A 20,375-nucleotide genomic window follows, 5' to 3' on the forward strand; every position below is an offset into this window, starting at 1 on the left:
TGCAGCCTAAGCATGCTGACGCAGCTACCTTTCTCTTAACACGCCTCAATCATTATTCACCAAAACGATCAGCAGAATAAGTCGCCTTTGTGGTGATGTCACTCCTCTGCTTCACAAATGTCCTTAGTGACGGACCATTTCTTTCTGCCATTTTTCCGGAGCGGTTATTGATTGCTCCATCATTTCCCTCATACTTTCCATCCCTAGATTGAAAAAAAAAAAACAGAAACAGGCTGACAGGACGACAATCAAATTGCAAAAACTCATCAAAGCACTCGATAGAGTATTTGAATCCACAAGTAGCTACGAGCAACTTTGTCCTGGCTTGCATGAAAGTCGGAAAATGTCAAAAAGAAAAAGATGGTGGCTTTTTCATATTCGTTCTTTTATTTTTAGTTCGTTGCTTCTTCTGTCCATTGTCCTCCTGCCTGGCTCTTGACCTGTGACTGTTTGAACGCACACAGTAGACTTTCATGCAGGGGATTTGTCCTGAGCCTCTGTGAAGGACCCACCCACCCCCATAAATAACTGCTCTAGAAACACATGAATGCAAAACTAAACCACATCTTAAAGAGGAGCTTGTCATGACCGCCAGGCAGTTAAGACCAACTCTTAAGCAATCTAAACAGCACCAGCAGCGGGTGATTATTAACAAACGCCGCCGCACGAGTTAACCCACCTGCACACACTCCACCGTGCGGGACGCAGTGCTATTTTTACCATCTTTACTTGCTTCCCGCTGGTATTGAGTCTACTCCTTGAGAGCTCTACCTGGCGTTTTTTCCATTACCTCGTTTATTCTGGATATTGGACTCCCCTTCTGCCTTTTCGACTTTGGACCTCGCCTCTCACCTCGGACTGTTTGCCACCAGTGTTCTCCCTGGATTACGACTTACCTTACGCCTCTTGACCACGAAACAAAGCAAAGCAGAGCAAAACAAAATGAACAAACGAAAAGCCTCACGTCCCGCACTTGCGTGTAACGCCGTTACGTGCCCAAGCGGTATTGTACGTCATCTTAGCACTGCACCCCGGGGCGTACGGTATATGGGAACGAGCACACGCCACAAATCGTCTCGAATCACTCCCTACAGCTGTAAGGCACCTTGAAGTGTGCACCCCCAACATTCTTCTTTGCGCATCTGTGAAAGGTAAACTCTTGAGCAAACTCTGAACCAGCTCTAAGGAAACTAATCCGATTAGACGTTACTTTGACTCATCCTTTAAGGGAACCTTGTTAATTGGAGAAATCAATGATTTCGAATGAATTCTGTATGCGTTAAAAGACAGCTATACACAGAAAACATGCAGGACACTTCTCATGATGTTTCCCGAGCCGAAACACAGTGCGTTTTTCCAAGCCCTCTGACAAAGCCCGCCCACTGAAAACTGCAGCAGATCGTGTAAAGACGTTCAACTTTGTAACTACTGCACGCACAGGAAGCAGAATAAATTCCTCTTTTCAAACTGTCAAATGTTTGCTTTGCGAACACTGCAGGACATCGCACAATCTCTTTTGAATGGGGACAAACGATTTCTTATGGGGCACAGTAAGTACAGACGTTTAAAAAGCTCCACTCATGCCGACGATGCAGCATGAAGAAGCGCAACCTAACGTTTGCATTCCTAGCAAATTCCTTTTATTTTTTGATAAATAAAGACAGTCTTGTGTAACAAACAACACACACAACATTTTACATTGTCAATTCAATTCAAATCAATGTATTTCTATATAGCGCCTTTCACAACAAGGTTACGTGCTGTCTCTTTGAGGCAAATGTTTAAATCCTCTGAGTTAAGTGCTGAAGTTATAGTAGTCCTATCAGTATTGTTGCCTCCGATCAACAGATCCTCATTTTTCTCAGAGTTGAGTAACAAAAAGTTTTCACACATCCAAGTATTTCCTTCCTTAATGCATTTAACTAAACTGATAATAGAAGAGTTGTCGTTTGGTGTAAACAAAATGTTTATTTGAGTGTCATCAGCATATGAATGAAAGTTCATATTATTTTTTCATATTATCCTACCTAGCAGCAGCATGTAGAGAGAGAGAGCAATATTGGTCCCAGCACTGATCTTCTGGTACCCCAAATTGAACTGGTGACATTGATGAAGCAGTACAATTATTAGATATTTGAACATAATGAAAACGATGAGTTAAATGTGAAGTAAACCACTGAAGGACGGTTCCAGATAAGCCAACCTCAAACTCAAGCCTGTGTAACAAAACAGAGAGGTCAACCGTGTCAAAGGCAGCTCTAAGATCTAGAAGCACAAGCACTGTTGCATTCCCCGCATCAGTAGCTAAGAGAATATCATTTACGACTCTTGTTAATGCAGTTTCAGAAACCAGACTAAAATTTCTCAAGTATATTATTTGAATCCAGATACGATTGACGTTGGGCAACAACTATTCTCCCAAGACTTTTAGATTGAAATGGGACCTTTGAGACAGGCCTGTAGTTGTTAAGAACTTGTGGATCCAAATTTGACTTCTTAAGGAGCGGTCTAACAACCGCTACCTTAAATTGATCAGGTACAACGCCTGACGCAAGCGATGCATTCATCATACTAATTATAGGTCCTGCCAGTCCTTCGAGGGAATCTTTGACTAGCTGAGTGGGGATGGGATCTAGCGAACAGGTGGTTGACTTTGTCTTACGTCTGTGTTTATGAGTCCACCATAAGAAGAAATCTGAACAGGAGTGGTGATCATGCGAGGTCACCATGGAGGAAACCACTGCTCTCCCCCCAAAAAAAACCACCACTGCCCCTCTCAAGTTTGTTAAAGACCACATGGATGTTCCACAGCAACTCCTGGAACAATGTTCTGTGGACAGTGACAAAAGTTGAACTTGTTGGTAAATGTGCACAGCGTTATGTTTGGAGATAACAAAACACTGCATACCAACTCCAAAACCTCATCCCACCTGGGAAGCATAGCGGAGGCTGTACGGCTTGCAATCATCGAGGGACCGATGAATTCCAAGATGTATCAGGAAATTCTACAGCAGAATGTCAGGGTGTCTGCCTGTGATCTAAAACTCGAAAGACGCTGGGTCATGCAGCATGACAAAAACAAAGGAGTACATCAACAACAGAGTGGCTGAAACAATAGAAATTCCGTATTTTGGGATGGCCAAGTAAGAGTCCTGACCCCAATCCCATTGAAGTGCTGTGGCGTGATCTGAAGCAGGCCGTTCAGTGCAAGACATCCCAAAAATATACATGAACTGAAACAGTTTTTCATAGAGGAATAGGCCAAAATACCTCCTAACCGCTGCTCAGGTCTGACCAGCCGCTACAGAAAGTGTGGGTTGAGGTTTTTGTCATAAAGGAGGTTCCACTAGCTCCTTAATATAAGGGTTCACGTACTTTTTCCATCAATGACCTTGATTGTTTAAACCATTTGGTCAATAAAGAAACAGCAATGTCAAATGTTGGGCGTGTGTTGTTTGTTAAATCAGACTCTCTTTATTAATTATTATGACTTAGATAAAGATAAGATCACATGTTAGGAGCCATTCATGCAGAAATCCACATCATTCCGAAGGGCTGTTTACAAAAGTTTTTCTCCCAACTGTATGTGAGAGAAAAGCAGAGACGCTCACTGAGTAAGGTGGGGTTGCAGCTTTGCAAATCACAAGGACATTTGTACGCTCAAAATGGGACAGGAGCACCCCAGATGGGACTCAAACCCACAATCCCTGGCTTAGGAAGCCAGTGCCTTATCCATTAGGCCACTGGGGCACACTGAAAAAAGTTAGGCAGCAGAAGGTTTACTGTGACCTGAGAAGGACCAGCATCCAATCACGGTGGTACACACACACACGCTCTCACTCATCTGAGCTACACGGCTACCAAGATGATCTCAGGTGCGCCGAGCTGGTACGGAACATATTGAACTGATCGACAGCGAATTGTCTCTCAGACAGGCTTTTCACCTCTGAGCTCCCTGACTGACAGTAATCAGCTAGGTAGTGAAACAGTCAGCTGCTTCTAAGCCTTAAACAGCTGCATCGCGGCGCTTCCACAGAGAGATGATTTGAAAGCCAAACATCGCCCATTGGGAACACCTTACTATCACTAGTTTAAGAGACTCTTAAGGTCTTGCAGAGGTGCCTGTCTAATAGCATGCGCTTTGCAAGATATAGGTGTTTAGGCTGAGGCAGAATGCCTGTTAACAAAATGTTTTTCTAAAGGGGCCTCGCACTCTTTTCCAAGCAATGGTCACCATCCCCACCGAGTGTCACAATGTAGTCATGTCCTAGGACATCACCTGTTAGTCTCCATTTGTCTGCCACCAACACTTTAGGTTAAGGGGTCACAACCGCACCCCGGAGACCAGAGGAGCCGTTGGCGTTCTGGCAGCGCAGATTGGGCTGAAGGTGGGGCGCTTGAATCTCGCTGTTGGAGGCCGTCTGAAACTGACCCAAGCCTTTCCCTTGAATTAAATGTAAATAAGAAATGAACCCCAGATGCACATGGAATCAATCACGTGTTTCCTTTGAGCCGTTTCAGAGACTGCTCCAGAGTTTACCTTGCACAGATGCGCAAAGATTAATGATGGGGGTGCACGCTTCCAGGCGTCTTACAACTGTAGGGACTGATTAGAGACAATTCGTAGCTTGTGCTCATTTCCCTCTATTCCCCGTGTTGCAGTGGTAGGATGACGTAAATTCCTGCTTCGACACGTAACGGGATTATAATCAAGTGCAGGAGCTGAGGGCTTTAGTTTTGTTTCGTTTTCCATGGCGTTCGTAAGCGCGCAAATCAAAGGCAATTCCTGCGTCTAACATGAATGTAAATGCTTTTGAAAGTGCAGTGTGGTGCAGCTTGTAAAATCCTTGTCCACATTTTTGGTTTGTTGATGTTTTTTCTGTCTGCCAAAGTTGCATTTTGACATCCGGACTGGGGGACTTTATCATTTGAACGTGAAGCCAGCCTTAAACCCTCTGAGGCGTTTCTGTCTGCCGGCACGAATCTTGTGAAAGGTATTTGTTTTAACGAAGAGCAACTTTAAAAAGGTTTCCGCAGCCACCTCGCAGTCCGTGTAAGATTATAGGAGGAATGCGGCGGCGGCGAGCTCGCTGTAGTCGTGGCCGAGTAGTTAAGGCGATGGACTTGAAATCCATTGGGGACTCCCCGCTCAGGTTCGAATCCTGCCGACTACGGCGTCTGCCGCACGTTACCTTGTGCCTGTGCGGCAAAGGCGAAGTGCCGCTTCTCCTTTCCTGGTACTATAAAAATGCTACATCGCTTGGTCCTGCTTCCATGGAAAGCAGTTCTTCAGGTAATTCTACTCTCTTACCAAAGCTGTTAGGTTCCTTTCCGTGGTGAGGTGGGTTGTCATGCAACGCTGCCACATAGTGCCGACATACAAGTGTGTTGCGGGAGAAGAGAAAAGTGTTTGAAGATTTAAGAGTGTCTTAGGTGGAGCCAAAATCAAGTGTCACAAATGCAAGTGGGAAGATTTCCAATGTTTAATATGGTCAAAATAAGCGGAAGTTACCAGCTGGTCTGGCACAGTCTCCCATGCTTTTGTCATATACTGTAAAGTGGTGTCGAACTGGGTGTTGAACTGGAGCCTCACCATTTGCATATGTGAGGCTCCAGTTATACATCGAGTGTCACATTAAATGACAAAAATGAAGAGAGTTAAAGCAGCTGGAGAGGTTTTCTTACAACTTTTGAGCTGACACAGTTTGGGAAAATGTTTCCTTCACGCTGCACTGAACAACATAGGCAGCCAAGAGTCTCCAAAACAAAACAGAATGGACAGATAGGAGAAAATTCCCACTCGTCCTGAAGTTCCCAAAATCCAGCACTGAGCGTAAACAAAGTATCTAAGTAGCGTGGGAATGCTAACCCTAACCCTAGCTGGAGTTTGAGCAATCCGGCACTGAGCGTAAGAAGATGAGTCAAAGTAACGTCTAATCGGATTAGTTTCCTTAGAGCTGGTTCAGAGTTTGCTCAAGAGTTTACCTTTCACAGATGCGCAAAGAAGAATGTTGGGGGTGCACGCTTCAAGGCGCCTTACAGCTGTAGGGAGTGATTCGAGACGATTCGTGGCGTGTGCTCGTTCCCATATACCGTACGACCCGGGGTGCAGTGCTAGGATGACGTACAATACCGCTTGGGCACGTAACGGCGTTATATGCAAGTGCAGGACATGAGGGTTTTTGTTTGTTTGTTTTGTTTTGTTTTGTTTTGTTTTGTTTTGTTTTGTTTTGCTCTGCTTTGCTTTGTTTTGCTTTCCATCGCGTTGGTAAGAGCGTAAATAAAAAGACGATTCCTGCGTCTACCACTAATGTAAGAGCTATTTCAAGTGCGACGTGGTGCGGCTTTTCAAAAGCTTGTGGGCATTTCTCTGTTGTTTATTCTTTTTTTGTGTGTAACAAAGTGGCATTTTCATGTCCGGACGGGGAGACTTTATCATTCCGACATGAAGCCACCCTTAAGTCCTCTGAGGCGTGTCTGTCTGCAAGGCTTGTATTTTGGAAATGTTTTTTTGAAACGGAGAACGACTTTGAAATAGGCTTCCGCCGGCGCCTCGCGATCCAGGTAAGATTGTAGCAAGAACGCAGCGGCGGCTTGGCTTGCTGTAGTCGTGGCCGAGTGGTTAAGGCGATGGACTAGAAATCCATTGGGGTCTAACCGTGCAGGTTTGAATCCTGCCGACTACGTTGTCCGCCTCCAGTCGGTGTGTTTCGGCACAAGCAAAGAAGCGTGCCTTTTTGCTGTTCCTGGTGGTTTTAAAACGCCCAATCGCTTGTACCCGCTGCCTTGGAAATAAGTTCTTCAGCGTCCGCGAATGGCATTTTGCAGCTGGAAGCAGATGTCGACGCATTTTGCACAGAGCACCAAAAAAGCGTCTTTTTTGAAGGCCCAGGCACTGAGCATTGGTGGTTCAGTGGTATAATTCTCGACTGCCACGCGGGAGGCTGGGGTTCGATTCCCGGCCAATGCAGTGGCTTTCGCAGCGAGCGGCTCCATCACTTGCATCCCCTTGCAACTCGCAACTGAAAACCCACTGAAGCTAAGCAGGTGTGAGCCAGGTCAGTACCCGGATGAGGGTGAGCTACAGGGAAAAACAAAGCTTCCAGCTGGAAGCGGTGTTAATGGTGCCGGCGGGGGGGCGCTCACCCTGAGGTCTGTGCGGGTCCCAATGCCCCAGTATAGTGATGGAGATGCTGTGTTGTAAAAGGGCGCTGTCTTTCGGATGAGATGTGAAACCGAGGTCACAGCGCTCTGTGGTCATTCAAAATGACCACCAAAACCTTTGACAAAAGCTCTTGGTAATTGATGGTCTTCAATAATGCTTCTCCTTTAGGTACATTTTAAATCAGCTGAAAAATGCTGTGAAATGGGGGGGGCACTTCAGGCCAGTGTAGGATTTGGGTTACAAGAACCATGAAACTGCACGAGAAAGCCCGTACACTGAATTACACGGCTTTCTATTCAAAGGAGGACAAAAGAAATTCCCTGAGTTTGATTTTTTGCAGCACAGAGAGGAGCACTGTCGTGAGGCTGGTTAGCTCAGTTGGTTAGAGTGTGGTGCTAATAACGCCAAGGTCGCGGGTTTGAGCCCCGTACGGGCCAGGTCTAGGTCCAGGTCCCTGTTTGTGAAACAGGCAAATGACTGTCTCAGGGGCCCATTCCTCATTCTCAAGACACATGTATGCAGTATGTACACCGTGGATTGAGCAATAGGGACTGAATACACCACAGGTAAGGTTAGAAGTCATTCTGAGGTGCCACATGTGAGGGATACAGCTAGGCATCCAAAATGTAGGGTTTGAGACCCTTCAGGTGTACTGCATCCTTTGAGACAGACCCGTGCATGTTAAACAAATGATCATTTCTTTCGGCATTAGGGACTAAATATACTAAACATATGATGCTAAAATGTTATTTTCACATATAGTAATGTAATAAATGATTGCTTATGCTTTATAAACAAATCTAATTAAAATAAAAGCTTACGTTTTGTATTTATCTTGTACCATAGAACATGATTTTTTTGTATTTCAATCCCACAAAGTGTCCAAATGATGCACTACATGATATAAGGAAGATTATCATATGCATATCGGTATTATCTTTCTTATGAAAATGCATTCCTTTCATTACCTTTTACTTTTTAAAATGAACTCAAATTGTGTATAATGTAATAATGTAAGTAGAATAGATTCTAATAATATAATGATCCAGTGTGTTGCACTACTTCACTGATTCACTGCTCTATGCCGTCTGGAAATAAATCCTCAGACTGCTTACTGCCCTGGGCATGTACCAATGAATTACAGGAGCACATCTATTTATCACTGCATTGAAGCAGGAGACACACAGTCTCTGCAAACACATCCTAAATACAGTGTTCCAGCACCTTTGACCTCATCCAGAACGTATCATTTCTTGAAAGGGATTGCTGTCCGATTGCACATCTGCATCCCAAACAGAATCTCTAGTAAAATACGATCATTTGTGAAACAGGCAAATGACTGTCTCAGGGGCCCATTCCTCATTGTCAGACATATGTATGCAATGCTTTCACCGTGCATTGAGCAATGGGGATTAAAAACACTGCAGGTAAGGTTAGATGTCATGTTCTATGATCATTTCTTTCAGCATTAGGGACTAAATATACTAAACGTATGATACTAAAATGTTATTTTCACATATATTAATGTAATAAATGATTGCTTATGCTTTATAAATAAATCTAATTAAAATAAAAGCTTAAGTTTTGTATTTATCTTGTACCATAGAACAAGATTTTCTTTGTATTTCAAGCCTACAAAGTGTCCTTTGATCTCTATTCTGTGGTAATCCACGATGACCCCGTTCTTCAGGTGATTCATCATGTCCTCCCTGGCCTGTTGAGAGGCCATCCTGATCTCTTCTGCCGTGGCGTGCTTCATACACGCCCTCTTCAAGTGAGCAGGAAGCTGATCAAAAGTATTCAGGCACATCTTGCACACCAGGGGAATCCTCGCGGGTTTCCTTTGAAAATAAATAATACCATCTGTGTATAGAAACAAGCTAAGACTGATTTCTTAAATTATCCTTAAAATTCTCTCTCATAGTTTGAGCATAATGATTTTATTGCATTTATATAAGAATTGCTCATTGCTCCAAAATAAATAATGGTTTCATAAAAAAGTGAACACTTACTTGGTCTCAGTCACAGACTTTCCAATAGAAGCCATTGTGGAGTTCAGCAACTGCAGGTCCTAGAAGTGGGGAAGGAATTTTAAAAGAGAAATTGAATTACAATACAGAAGGAATGGCTGAGGGTTCACTGAAATATATAAATATACAAATTCCAAAAACTGAGTCCATATAGAAACAACTACTTTTCATTTTCAGTACAAGAAAAAAAAACATTATCTTCCAAAGCATCATAAAATTGTCCCTTCTTCCAGACTCTACTTCTCCCTTGTAGTAGTACAGCAGACCTTTCCAGGTGAGCAGATCACAGAGTCCGAAATGAGCTTCCTCCATCAAGCAAAGTACCTGAACATGACTCTGTCTTCATAAAAGCGCCCCTGTAATAAAGAAATTAAATCCGAAATCAAGAGGGCAGTTGCCTACTGAAATACAAGAAGTCATCAATTTTAACCTAGCAACACATTAAAGGCTGCATCTATACAAGTGCGATTCTAGAAATGCTCACCAGATTACGTTTTAAGAAGGAACTGCGCCTCAGGTTCCGCCAAGATCTTAACTCGGATGGCAGGATTCAGAGTCCGGAGTGCGGACTGATGGCGAATGGAGGGTCCACATACTGTGGATCCCTCAGTGATCTTCCGCGTATTCAAACCGCCAGCGTGTGACTCCCCTGTCCCCGTGACCTCATTGCTCTGCTCTCTCCTCTGTGCAGCCGAGCCCGACTCACGGTAAAGTGAAAAAAAAGATGCCCTCAACGTGAGATTTACTCTGGAGCGAGGATAGATGTTACCTTTTTATCATTGAACTGGATGTATGTAATGTGGCGACTAGGTTCAATTTTGTATCCTCTTTGAAAGATTAAGGACTGGGGTGAGCGTGATTTACCACCCTTTCAGCTAAGAACCCAACGTGCGGACCGTTTAAGCTGCATATACTCGGTCGTTTAACTCTTCTCCATTAGCAGGGTTAAGGTTAAAGAAAAAAACATTGCTGACTTTTTTTTTTGCCAGCCGCTAGCACTGATTAGCAAGGTTTGTATTTCATGTTTTGCAAGTTGCATCCATTTTAAGAAAAACAAGTCGCATTAAAGACAGGAAATAAATACTTGCATTTAATTAAGTCTAGCCGTAGGCGGTTGTCCATAATGACCAGTTCTGTTCGAGAAGACAGAACAAAAAAGGCACCACTGGGATTCGGACCCAGGACTTCCTATTTACTAGGCAGACGCTTTAACCAACTAAGCCACGGTGCCCCAGGAGTGCTGTCCTTTTGCAGCCACTTGGACACACCACTCAGACACATCTGCATTCGGTGTGTGCTCCGCCTGCTCGCTGAGCAAGTTGCCACCTTTACATACAATAGCAACATCGACACCAAGAGAAAGGATGACAAATGGCTTTTATCTGGAACTTTTCATGTCCAAGGAGCTCAATGTGCTTTCTGTGTACAACAGGGCCACTGAACTCCACACTGGCCACTGAACCACAGCAGTGGCTTGCTGGCTTGACATCTCCCAAGGAAAATGTTGAAATCGCATGTGGAACAGGAAAATGACCCTCGAGTACGAGGGGAAAAAAAAGAAAAAGATCATCTGGAGCGCGCCAACCCATGTCCGGACAGCCCAGTTTCGCCGACAAGGTGGCTGAGTGGTTAAGGTGATGGACTGCTAATCCATTGTGCTCTGCACGCATGGGTTCGAATCCCGTTCTCATAGCTCTCCATGTCTGACACGTGTGCCTGTTCGACGTCGGCCCTCCTGTTGTTTGCTCTGGTGCTAGAGCCGTACATTTTCTAGCGGTGGCTGAACATGGTATAGTAGGCCAACGTCGGTATCGAGCAGTGACAGTAACAGTACTTACTGCGCCCCATAAGAAATCGTTTGTCCCTGTTCAAAAGAGATTGTGCGATGTCCTGCGGCGTTCGCAAAGCAAACCTTTGACAGTTTGAAAAGAGGAATTTATTCTGCTTACTGTGCGTGCAGTAGTTACAAAGTTGAATGTCTTTACACGATCTGCTGCAGTTTTCAGTGGGCGGGCTTTGTCAAATGGCTTGAAAAAACGCACTGTGTTTCGGCTCGGTAAACATCATGAGCAGTGTCCTGCATGTTTTCTGTGTATAGCTGTCTTTTAACGCATACAGAATTAATTCGAAATCATTGATTTCTACAATTAACAAAGGGTCCCTTTTTGAACCTGCGAGAAGCATTCTTTCAATGTAACAGATTTACTCCGGGGAAAGGCAGCACGACATTGAGAGTAGCTCAAGCTTTCAGCACCCGTATCGGACTGCGTGTATGCAGACACTGCTCAGAATCCCCTGTAAGATTCTCCTTCAATTCCGTTTTGCAGTGCTTTAGCTCTTTCAAAAGGCTTCGCTTTGCTAGTCACAATCCAAGGCTCATGACAGCATTTGAAAACATTCGCCACTGCATTAGCCGGGAATCGAACCTGGGTCAACCGCTTGGAAGGCAGCTATGCTCACCACTATACCACCAACGCACGCCCACAGGAAGCCACCAGAGAATGCTTTTTTTAAAAAACAATTTATTAAACATATAGAATTTACAAATACAAATACAACAAGAGGATCAGAGTCATGTACAAGAGAAAAAAAACACAGCAGAAAAAAGCATTTAACTACCACAGGTAATTAAGTAATTATGTGATCAAATTGTATATTTTACACGTATCATATTTTCCTTGCTTTAATATTTCTCAATTATTTATAAACTTTAGTTTCAACATGCATGCGTTTCCTGTAAAAAATAAAACTCAGCACACAGTTTTTCTTTTAACAACATTTCGAGTACCTCTGGCATTCATGAAAAAGACATACACAAAAGCAAATAATTAACTCTAAGACTGTCTAAACTATTGAGTTTTTCAAAGAACCAGAACTATAACAGTCCTTAACACTTAACTACACCATTCCAAACTAACACTAAAGAAACACTAGTATATACTGGTATAACAAATAAAACCAAACATAATCATTAACTTAGCAGTCACTGGGAGCAAATCTCCTTCCCGTCCACAAAGGCCCTCGCTCCCACAAAGTAGGCTCTCCTCCCCTCTCTTCTGGCAGCTTCAACCTGGGGCCACAGCTGGTTCCTGGTGCTCCTGTCCGCAGCAGACAGGTCCTCTGCAAACCTCAGTTTGTTCCCATTCAAATACTCATTCCCCCTCGCCGCTCGCCACAGCATGTCCCTCGCCGTCCTCTTGGTGAACTGTATTATAATCGATCTGGGGCGCACTTGCTCAGTTCGCTCAGACATGTTCGCTCTCCCGAGCCTGTGAACAAAGTCAATGGCCGATATTACGTCCTCCTGGTCCGGCAGGGTCCTTTTACAGATACCCTTCACTGTTGCAACAAGGTCCTTATCACGTTCCTCTTTAACTCCAAATAATTTTAAATTCCATCATCGACGGTATCTATCTACATCGTTCACTTTCAATTCAAGTTCTTTAATATGCTTTTCTTTTTCGGTATTTACTTGTTTAAGAACTTTTACTTCACTCTTTAAGTCTTCAACCTCTTTAAACACACAGTCCATGGACTTTTTAAGACTTTCGATTGCGACTGTATTAGATCGAATCATTTCCTTCAGCTCACCCATGCTCTGTGCCATCATGTTGAAGATGTTGGTCTGGAGCTCCTCCAGCGTCAGCTCGCCCCTTCCTCTCTTGGCTGCCGGGGTTTTCACAGCTGTGCTGGGCAGGGACTCCGGCTCTTCCTCTGGCAGCTGAGTCTCACTTGGGCTGCGAGCGCATCTCCAGCACTCTTTCCACGTCCCCTCCAGCTGCTTCACTTTTCCCTTTAGTTGCCATCAATTTTCTTGTAGTGCTATACATATACGATTGAGGTATCTTAGATTTCTCCTTCGAAGACCCAGCACTCGCTTTTCTTTTCTCAGTGTTACTCATATCGAAATTCTTAAACCTAAAAAAAATCGTTTTTTTTTTCTTTCAGTTATAACTGAAGTTTAAACAACTACTGTTAAGTCCTTATTTTTCAGTAGTCAAAAAAAGCAAAAATTAACATTCAGGTCATGAAAAACTCAAAAAAAACTCCTCAACCACTAAACTTTACCTCCCACCTGAGCGCCATCTTGAACGCCCCTACCACCAGAGAATGCTCACGATTTCGGAAGCTGTCTCCGGGACGTGCTGATTCCGCACATCCTGAATAAATCATGATATAGTTAGTTGCTGTAGCTAGACGTTCAAATGAGTTTCATGGCCAGATGGACTGTTTCCTCCAGCGGTATAGTATTGCAGTGAGACAGCACGATGCCTGCAAGACTATGTCACGCTAAACGCCACAGATTTCCGAGGGTTAGGGTTAGGGTTAGGCTCTTATTATGGCGATTGTGGCCGTCTGCTCTGCGAGTCCTCGGTCTCCGGCTGTCTGATTGGCGCTCTTTTCTTTGGGGGGCGGGAAGTGTCCGGCTGCAGGGTATCTTGGGACCTCGCTTTGCATAGCGGCTTCCCAGAGTGCGTCGTTTCCGGCACAGTGTGGCCGGGTGTTTTCCGAGTTATCGCACGGATTGGGCACGCTCGCAAACCGAGAGCCGCAGGCGATGAGCCCGGAGCTGAACGGGCCCCACTGGCTCATTTGTAAGGCCAGGTGCATTGCCAACCACGACCGGCAGGTCAGAGGCTTTGAAGGCGCCCTGGGCTCCTGTAGCTGTGCAGCCACGCACTCTGGTTTTTCTTCATCTCGTACAAATCTTTCACCTTTCACTAAAGTTTTCCGTGGAGAGGAGCATGAATGAGTTCCATGCAATTTTTGTGCTTCCCTGCTTTCGGGTGGGGCGCAGCTGGGCTGGTCAAAGAGAGAAAACAAAACCGCTCGCAATCGCTCTTGTTATGGCGATTGTGGCCGTCTGCTCTGCGAGTCCTCGGTCTCCGCCTGTCTGATTGGCGCTCTTTTCTTTGGGGGTCGGGAAGTGTCCGGCTGCAGGGGATCTTGGGACCTCGCTTTGCATAGCGGCTTCCCAGAGTGCGTCGTTTCCGGCACAGTGTGGCCGGGTGTTTTCCGAGTTATCGCACGGATTGGGCACGCTCGCAAACCGAGAGCCGCAGGCGATGAGCCCGGAGCTGAACGGGCCCCACTGGCTCATTTGTAAGGCCAGGTGCATTGCCAACCACGACCGGCAGGGCAGAGGCCTTGAAGGCGGCCTGGGCTCCTACAGCTGTTCAGCCATGCACTCTGGTTTCTCTTCATCTCGTACAAATCTTTCGCCTTTTACTAAAGATTTCCGTGGAGAGGAGCATGAATGAGTTCCATGCAATTTTTGTGCTTCTCTGCCTTCGGGTGGGGCGCAGCTGGGCTGGTCAAAGAGAGAAAACACAAATATGAAGCATTTCAGCAACGACATGCCATGAGACGATTGATAACGATTTCCATAGGATCCCCGCGGTTGCCTGGCAACCGTCAGCTTTGCGCAGTGGCAGTATCGTAGCCTGTGAGGTTTAGCCGAGGCGCGATTATTGCTAGTTGAAAACTTTTCCCAATACCCCCCTTCCGCTGGTTTGCAATGCAATCGGCGAAAGCAATTTTTGACAGTCTCGTCAGAGAATGAGGAAGGTGTTTAAAGACAGATTTTGTCATGGTGACATCATGGTAGAAAGAAACGAGCTTGTTACGTCTCAACAGAAACGCTCTTTAGCTCTTTCAGCGTTATGCAGAGAACAGCATCTGTCGAGATCACTTTTGAGTCAGCGCGAAACGCCGTGTGCTGTCAGTTTGATTTCATATTGCTCGTAGCGGCGCCCGGCTTTTGTCTGTCAAACGTTAGGTTGCGCTTCTTCATGCTGCATCGTCGGCATGAGTGGAGCTTTTTAAACGTCTGTACTTAATGCGCCCCATAAGAAATCGTTTGTCCCCGTTCAAAAGAGATTGTGCGATGTCCTGCAGCATTCGCAAAGCAAACCTTTGACAGTTTGAAAAGATGAATTTATTCTGCTTCCTGTGCGTGCAGTAGTTACAAAGTTGAACGTCTATACACGATCTGCTGCAGTTTTCAGTGGGCGGGCTTTGTCAAATGGCTTGGAAAAACGCACTGTGTTTCGGCTCGGGAAACATCATGAGCAGTGTCCTGCATGTTTTCTGTGTATAGCTGTTGTGGGCATTTCTCTGTTGTTGATTCTTTTTTTGTGTGTAACAAAGTGGCATTTTCATGTCCGGACGGGGAGACTTTATCATTCCGACATGAAGCCACCCTTAAGTCCTCTGAGGTGTGTCTGTCTGCAAGGCTTGTATTTTGGAAATGTTTTTTTGAAACGGAGAACGACTTTGAAATTGGCTTCCGCCGGCGCCTCGCGATCCAGGAAAGATTGTAGCAAGAACGCAGTGGGGGCGGGGCTTGCTGTAGTCGTGGCCGAGTGGTTAAGGCGATGGGTTAGAAATCCATTGGGGTCTCCCCGCGCAGGTTCGAATCCTGCCGACTACGTTGTCCGCCTCCAGTCGGTGTGTTCCGGCGCAAGCAAAGAAGCGCGCCTCTTTGCTTTTCCTGGTGGTTTTAAAACGCCCAATCGCTTGTACCCGCTGCCTTGGAAATAAATTATTCAGCGTCCGCGAATGGCATTTTGCAGCAGGAAGCAGATGTCGACGCGTTTTGCACAGAGCACCAAAAAAGCGTCTTTTTTGAAGGCCCAGGCACTGAGCATTTGTGGTTCAGTGGTAGAATTCTCGCCTGCCACGTGGGAGGCTCGGGTTCGATTCCCGGTCAATGTAGTGGCTTTTGCAGCGAGCGGCTCCATTACTTGCATCCCCTTGCAACTCGCAACTGAAAACCCACTGAAGCTAAGCAGGTGTGAGCCAGGTCAGTACCTGGATGAGGGTGAGCTACAGGGAAAAACAAAGCTTCCAGCTGGAAGCGGTGTTAATGGTGCTGGCGGGGGGGCGCTCACCCTGAGGTCTGTGCGGGTCCCAATGCTCCAGTATAGTGACGGAGATGCTGTGTTGTAAAAGGGCGCTGTCTTTTGGATGAGATGTAAAACCGAGGTCACAGCGCTCTGTGGTCATTAAAAATGACCACCAAAACCTTTGACAAAAGCTCTTGGTAATTGATGGTCTTCAATAATGCTTCTCCTTTAGGTACATTTTAAATCAGCTGAAAAATGCTGTGAAATGGGGGGGCACTTCAGGCCAGTGTGGGATTTGGCTTACAAGAACCATGAAACTGCACGAGAAAGCCCGTACACTGAATTACACGGCTTTCTATTCAAAGGAGGACAAAAGAAATTCCCTGAGTTCGATTTTTTGCAGCACAGAGAGGAGCACGGTCGTGAGGCCGGTTAGCTCAGTTGGTTAGAGCGTGGTGCTAATAACGCCAAGGTCGTGGGTTCGATCCCTGTACAGGCCAGGTTCTTTTCTCCTCTCTTACCAAAGTTGTTAGGTTCCTTTCGTGGTGAGAGGGGTTGTCATGCAATGCTGCCACATAGTGCCGACATACACTGAGTGTTGCGGGAGAAGAGAAAAGTGTTTGAAGATTTAAGAGTGTCTTAGGTGGAGCCAAAATCAAGTGTCACAAATGCAAGTGGGAGGATTTCCAATGTTTAATATGGTAAAAATAAGCGGAAGTTATCTGCCGGTCCGGCACAGTCTGCCATGCTTTTGTCATATACTGTAAAGTGGTGTCGAACTGGGTGTCGAACTGGAGCCTCACCATTTGCATATGTGAGGATCCAGTTATACATCGAGTGTCACATTAAATGACAAAAATGAAGAGAGTTAAAGCAGCTGGAGAGGTTTTCTTACAACTTTTGAGCTGACACAGTTTTGGAAAATGTTTCCTTCACGCTGCACTGTACCACATAGGCAGCTAAGAGTCTCCAAAACAAAACAGAATTGACAGTCATATAATGTCCATTAACCCTGGTTTTAAATGCAGCATCATGTCTGCCATCATAAGAATATGAGTCCAATATTTTTGAATATAGTCAGAATGACTTCTAACCCTTCCTGTGGTGTCTTTAATCCCTATTGCTCAATGCATGGTGTATGTACTGCATTCATGTGTCTTGAGAATGAGGAATGGGCCCCTGAGACAGTCATTTGCCTGTTTCACAAATGATCGTATTTTACTAGAGATTCTGTTTGGGATTCAGATGTGCATTCGGACAGCAATCCCTTTCAAGAAATGATACGTTCTTGATGAGGTCAAAGGTGCTGGAACACTGTATTTAGGATGTGTTTGCAGTGATTGTGTGTCTCCTGCTTCAACGCAGTGATATATAGATGTGCTCCTGTAATTTATTGGTACAAGCCCAGGGCAGTAAGCAGTCTGAGGATTTATTTCCAGACGGCATAGAGCAGTGAAGCAGTGAAGTAGTGCAACACACTGGATCATTATTTGAATCTATTCTACTTAAATTATTACATTATACACAACTTGAGTTCATTTTAAAAATTAAAAGGTAATGAAAGGAATGCATATTCATGAGTAAGATTATACAGATATGCATGTGATAATCTTTCTTTTATCATGTAGTGCGTCATTTGGACACTTTGTGGGCTTGAAATACAAAGAAAATCATGTTCTATGGTACAAGATAAATATAAAACTTAAGATTTTATTTTAATTAGATTTGTTTATAAAGCATAAGCAATCATTTAATACATTAATATATGTGAAAATGACATTTTAGCATCATATTACATACAGGTCTCTAGCTTCAACACAGTGATATATATATATGCTCAGGAATTTTTTGGTACATGCCCAGGTCAATAATCAGAATGAGGATTTATTTCCAGACGGGCTACAGGTAGTGTTGTGAAATACTTCAACACACTGGATCGCAGATTTAGACCCCCTGCACTCTTACTCCTTAAAAACCAAAGAAATGAAGATATGTAGCAATCACATTGCAACAGGGCTGACAGTGACTTAATGCTTATACTAGTGGACTTCTGGTACCTTTAGGGTACGGTGTTCCCTGAAGGGCTCTAAAACCCCGCATTTCAGATGCCTAGCTGTTTCGCTGATGTGTTGCACCTCAGAATCACTTTTAAACCTTACCTCTGGTATCTTTAATCCCTATTGCTCAACGCATGGTGAAAGTATTGCATAAATGTGTCTGAAAATGAGGAATGGGCACCTGAGAGACTCATTTGCCTGTTTCACAAATGATCATATTTGACTAGAGATTCTGTTTGGGATTCAGTTGTGCATTCTGACAGCAATCCCTTTCAAAAATTGATACATTCTGGATGAGGTCAAGGTGCAGGAACACTGTATTTAGGATGTGTTTGCACTTATTCTGTGTCTCTAGCTTCAACACAGCGATATATGTATATGCTCACTGATTTTTTGGTACATGCCCAGGGCAATAATCATTATGAGGAATTATTTCTAGATGTGCTAGGGGTAGTGTTGTGAAATACTTCAACACACTGGATCGCAGGTTTAAACCGCCTGCACTCTTACTCCTTAAAAACCAACAAATGCAGATATGTAGCAATCATATTGTAGCAGACACTCATTTGCCTGTTTCACAAATGATCATATTTTACTAGAGATTCTGTTTGGGATCCGGATGTGCATTCTGACCGCAATCTCCTTATCGCGGCTTTGCCCTTCTTGGCTCTTTGGACAATATCTCCATTTTGTGGTCGTTGTTGGTAATGTCTAGACAACATCTCCGTCTTGTGGTCGTTGTTGGTAATGTCTTCTTATGCCCTTTTTTATTTTAATTCTCTATTAGTTGATTCTAGAATCTCTACAATGGAGTTGAAAACATCAGTTTTATAGCAGACAATATGACATTATTTATAGTCCAATTAGAAACTTATTACCCTGTTTTTAACATAATAACAAATTAAAATTGATTAAAACTAAGTTTGGTACACCAGGGAACATAACAAATGATTTTTAGGAAAACCATGAGGTTCTCTGTGTCCGATGCCTGCAAGGGGAGAAAGCTAGAATCCTTTGATTTTTTCAAAATTTGAAAATAAACATCATATAACAACAGCTTTCATTCCTAGGAATGAAAAATAACCATTTTTGAAGACATACTAGTTTCTAAAACACTACAATAAAGTTAAAAACATCAGTTTTATATTACATTATTTTTAGTGAAATTAGTCATTTTTTGTACTATTTTTAATAAAATATCTAATTAAAAGTGATTAAAATTAAGTTTGGAACAACAAGGAACACAAAAAAAAAGATTTTTAGGAAAACCATGAGGTCCTCTGTGCCCGATGCCTGCAAGGGGAGAAAGCTAGAATCCTAAAAAAAAGTTATCAATTCTAGAGCCTAAGAGGAAAACAAGACAAATGTATATCTCCAAATAATTTTATGTGCTTCAGTAGAGCCCAGGAAAGTTTTTTGCATACATGAAACCACGCCCGTTTGCACATAAGCAGACATGGTTGCACACACGACTGCATGAAAGCACACGTGCATGCGAAGTCATCCTGTTGAGCATTTGAAAAGCCGCACCACACCGCACTTGAAATAGCTCTTACATTAGTGGTAGACGCAGGAATCGCCTTTTTATTTACGCTCTTACCAACGCGATGGAAAGCAAAACAAAGCAAAGCAGAGCAAAACAAAACGAACAAACGAAAACCCTCACGTCCCGCACTTGCATATAACGCTGTTACGTGCCCAAGCGGTATTGTACGTCATCCTAGCACTGCACCCCGGGGCGTAAGGTATATGGGAACGAGCACACGCCACGAATCGTCTCGAATCACTCCCTACAGCTGTAAGGCGCCTTGAAGCGTGCACCCCCAACATTCTTCTTTGCGCATCTGTGAAAGGTAAACTCTTGAGCAAACTCTGAACCAGCTCTAAGGAAACTAATCTGATTAGACGTTACTTTGACTCATCTTTTTACTCTCAGTGCTGGATTGCTCAAACTCCAGCTAGGGTTAGGTTTAACATTCCCACACTACTTAGACACTTTGTTTACGCTCAGTGCTGGATTTTTGGAACTTCAGGACGAGTGGGAATTTTCTCCTATCTGTCAATTCTGTTTTGTTTTGGAGACTCTTGGCTGCCTATGTTGTACAGTGCAGCGTGAATGAAACATTTTTCAAAACTGTGTCAGCTCAAAAGTTGTAAGAAAACCTCTCCAGCTGCTTTAACTCTCTTCATTTTTGTCATTTAATGTGACAATCGATGTATAACAGGAGCCTCACATATGCAAATGGTGAGGCTCCAGTTCGACACCCAGTTCGAC

The 20,375-nt window shown here is 44.1% G+C and overlaps 7 non-coding genes across 7 annotated transcripts; 5 read left to right on the forward strand and 2 right to left on the reverse strand.

The window, feature by feature from the left end:
• Window positions 1-3,677: 3,677 nt before the first annotated feature.
• On the reverse strand, window positions 3,678-3,750 carry trnar-ccu (transfer RNA arginine (anticodon CCU)). The gene has a single exon. It is a non-coding gene; the product is annotated as a tRNA-Arg (tRNA).
• Window positions 3,751-5,092: 1,342 nt separating this feature from the next.
• Window positions 5,093-5,174, forward strand: trnas-uga (transfer RNA serine (anticodon UGA)). Its single transcript has one exon. It is a non-coding gene; the product is annotated as a tRNA-Ser (tRNA).
• Window positions 5,175-11,600: 6,426 nt separating this feature from the next.
• On the reverse strand, window positions 11,601-11,672 carry trnag-ucc (transfer RNA glycine (anticodon UCC)). Its single transcript has one exon. It is a non-coding gene; the product is annotated as a tRNA-Gly (tRNA).
• Window positions 11,673-13,872: 2,200 nt separating this feature from the next.
• LOC138228429 (U5 spliceosomal RNA) lies at window positions 13,873-13,989 on the forward strand. The gene has a single exon (XR_011185508.1). It is a non-coding gene; the product is annotated as a U5 spliceosomal RNA (small nuclear RNA).
• A 391-nt stretch (window positions 13,990-14,380) lies between these two features.
• Window positions 14,381-14,497, forward strand: LOC138228325 (U5 spliceosomal RNA). The gene has a single exon (XR_011185405.1). It is a non-coding gene; the product is annotated as a U5 spliceosomal RNA (small nuclear RNA).
• Window positions 14,498-14,612: 115 nt separating this feature from the next.
• On the forward strand, window positions 14,613-14,754 carry LOC138228247 (U4 spliceosomal RNA). The gene has a single exon (XR_011185333.1). It is a non-coding gene; the product is annotated as a U4 spliceosomal RNA (small nuclear RNA).
• Window positions 14,755-15,546: 792 nt separating this feature from the next.
• On the forward strand, window positions 15,547-15,628 carry trnas-aga (transfer RNA serine (anticodon AGA)). The gene has a single exon. It is a non-coding gene; the product is annotated as a tRNA-Ser (tRNA).
• The last annotated feature ends 4,747 nt before the right edge of the window (window positions 15,629-20,375 follow it).

This window comes from Lepisosteus oculatus, unplaced genomic scaffold, assembly GCF_040954835.1.
Source record: "Lepisosteus oculatus isolate fLepOcu1 unplaced genomic scaffold, fLepOcu1.hap2 HAP2_SCAFFOLD_40, whole genome shotgun sequence".
In the NCBI taxonomy this organism is placed as follows: domain Eukaryota; kingdom Metazoa; phylum Chordata; class Actinopteri; order Semionotiformes; family Lepisosteidae; genus Lepisosteus; species Lepisosteus oculatus.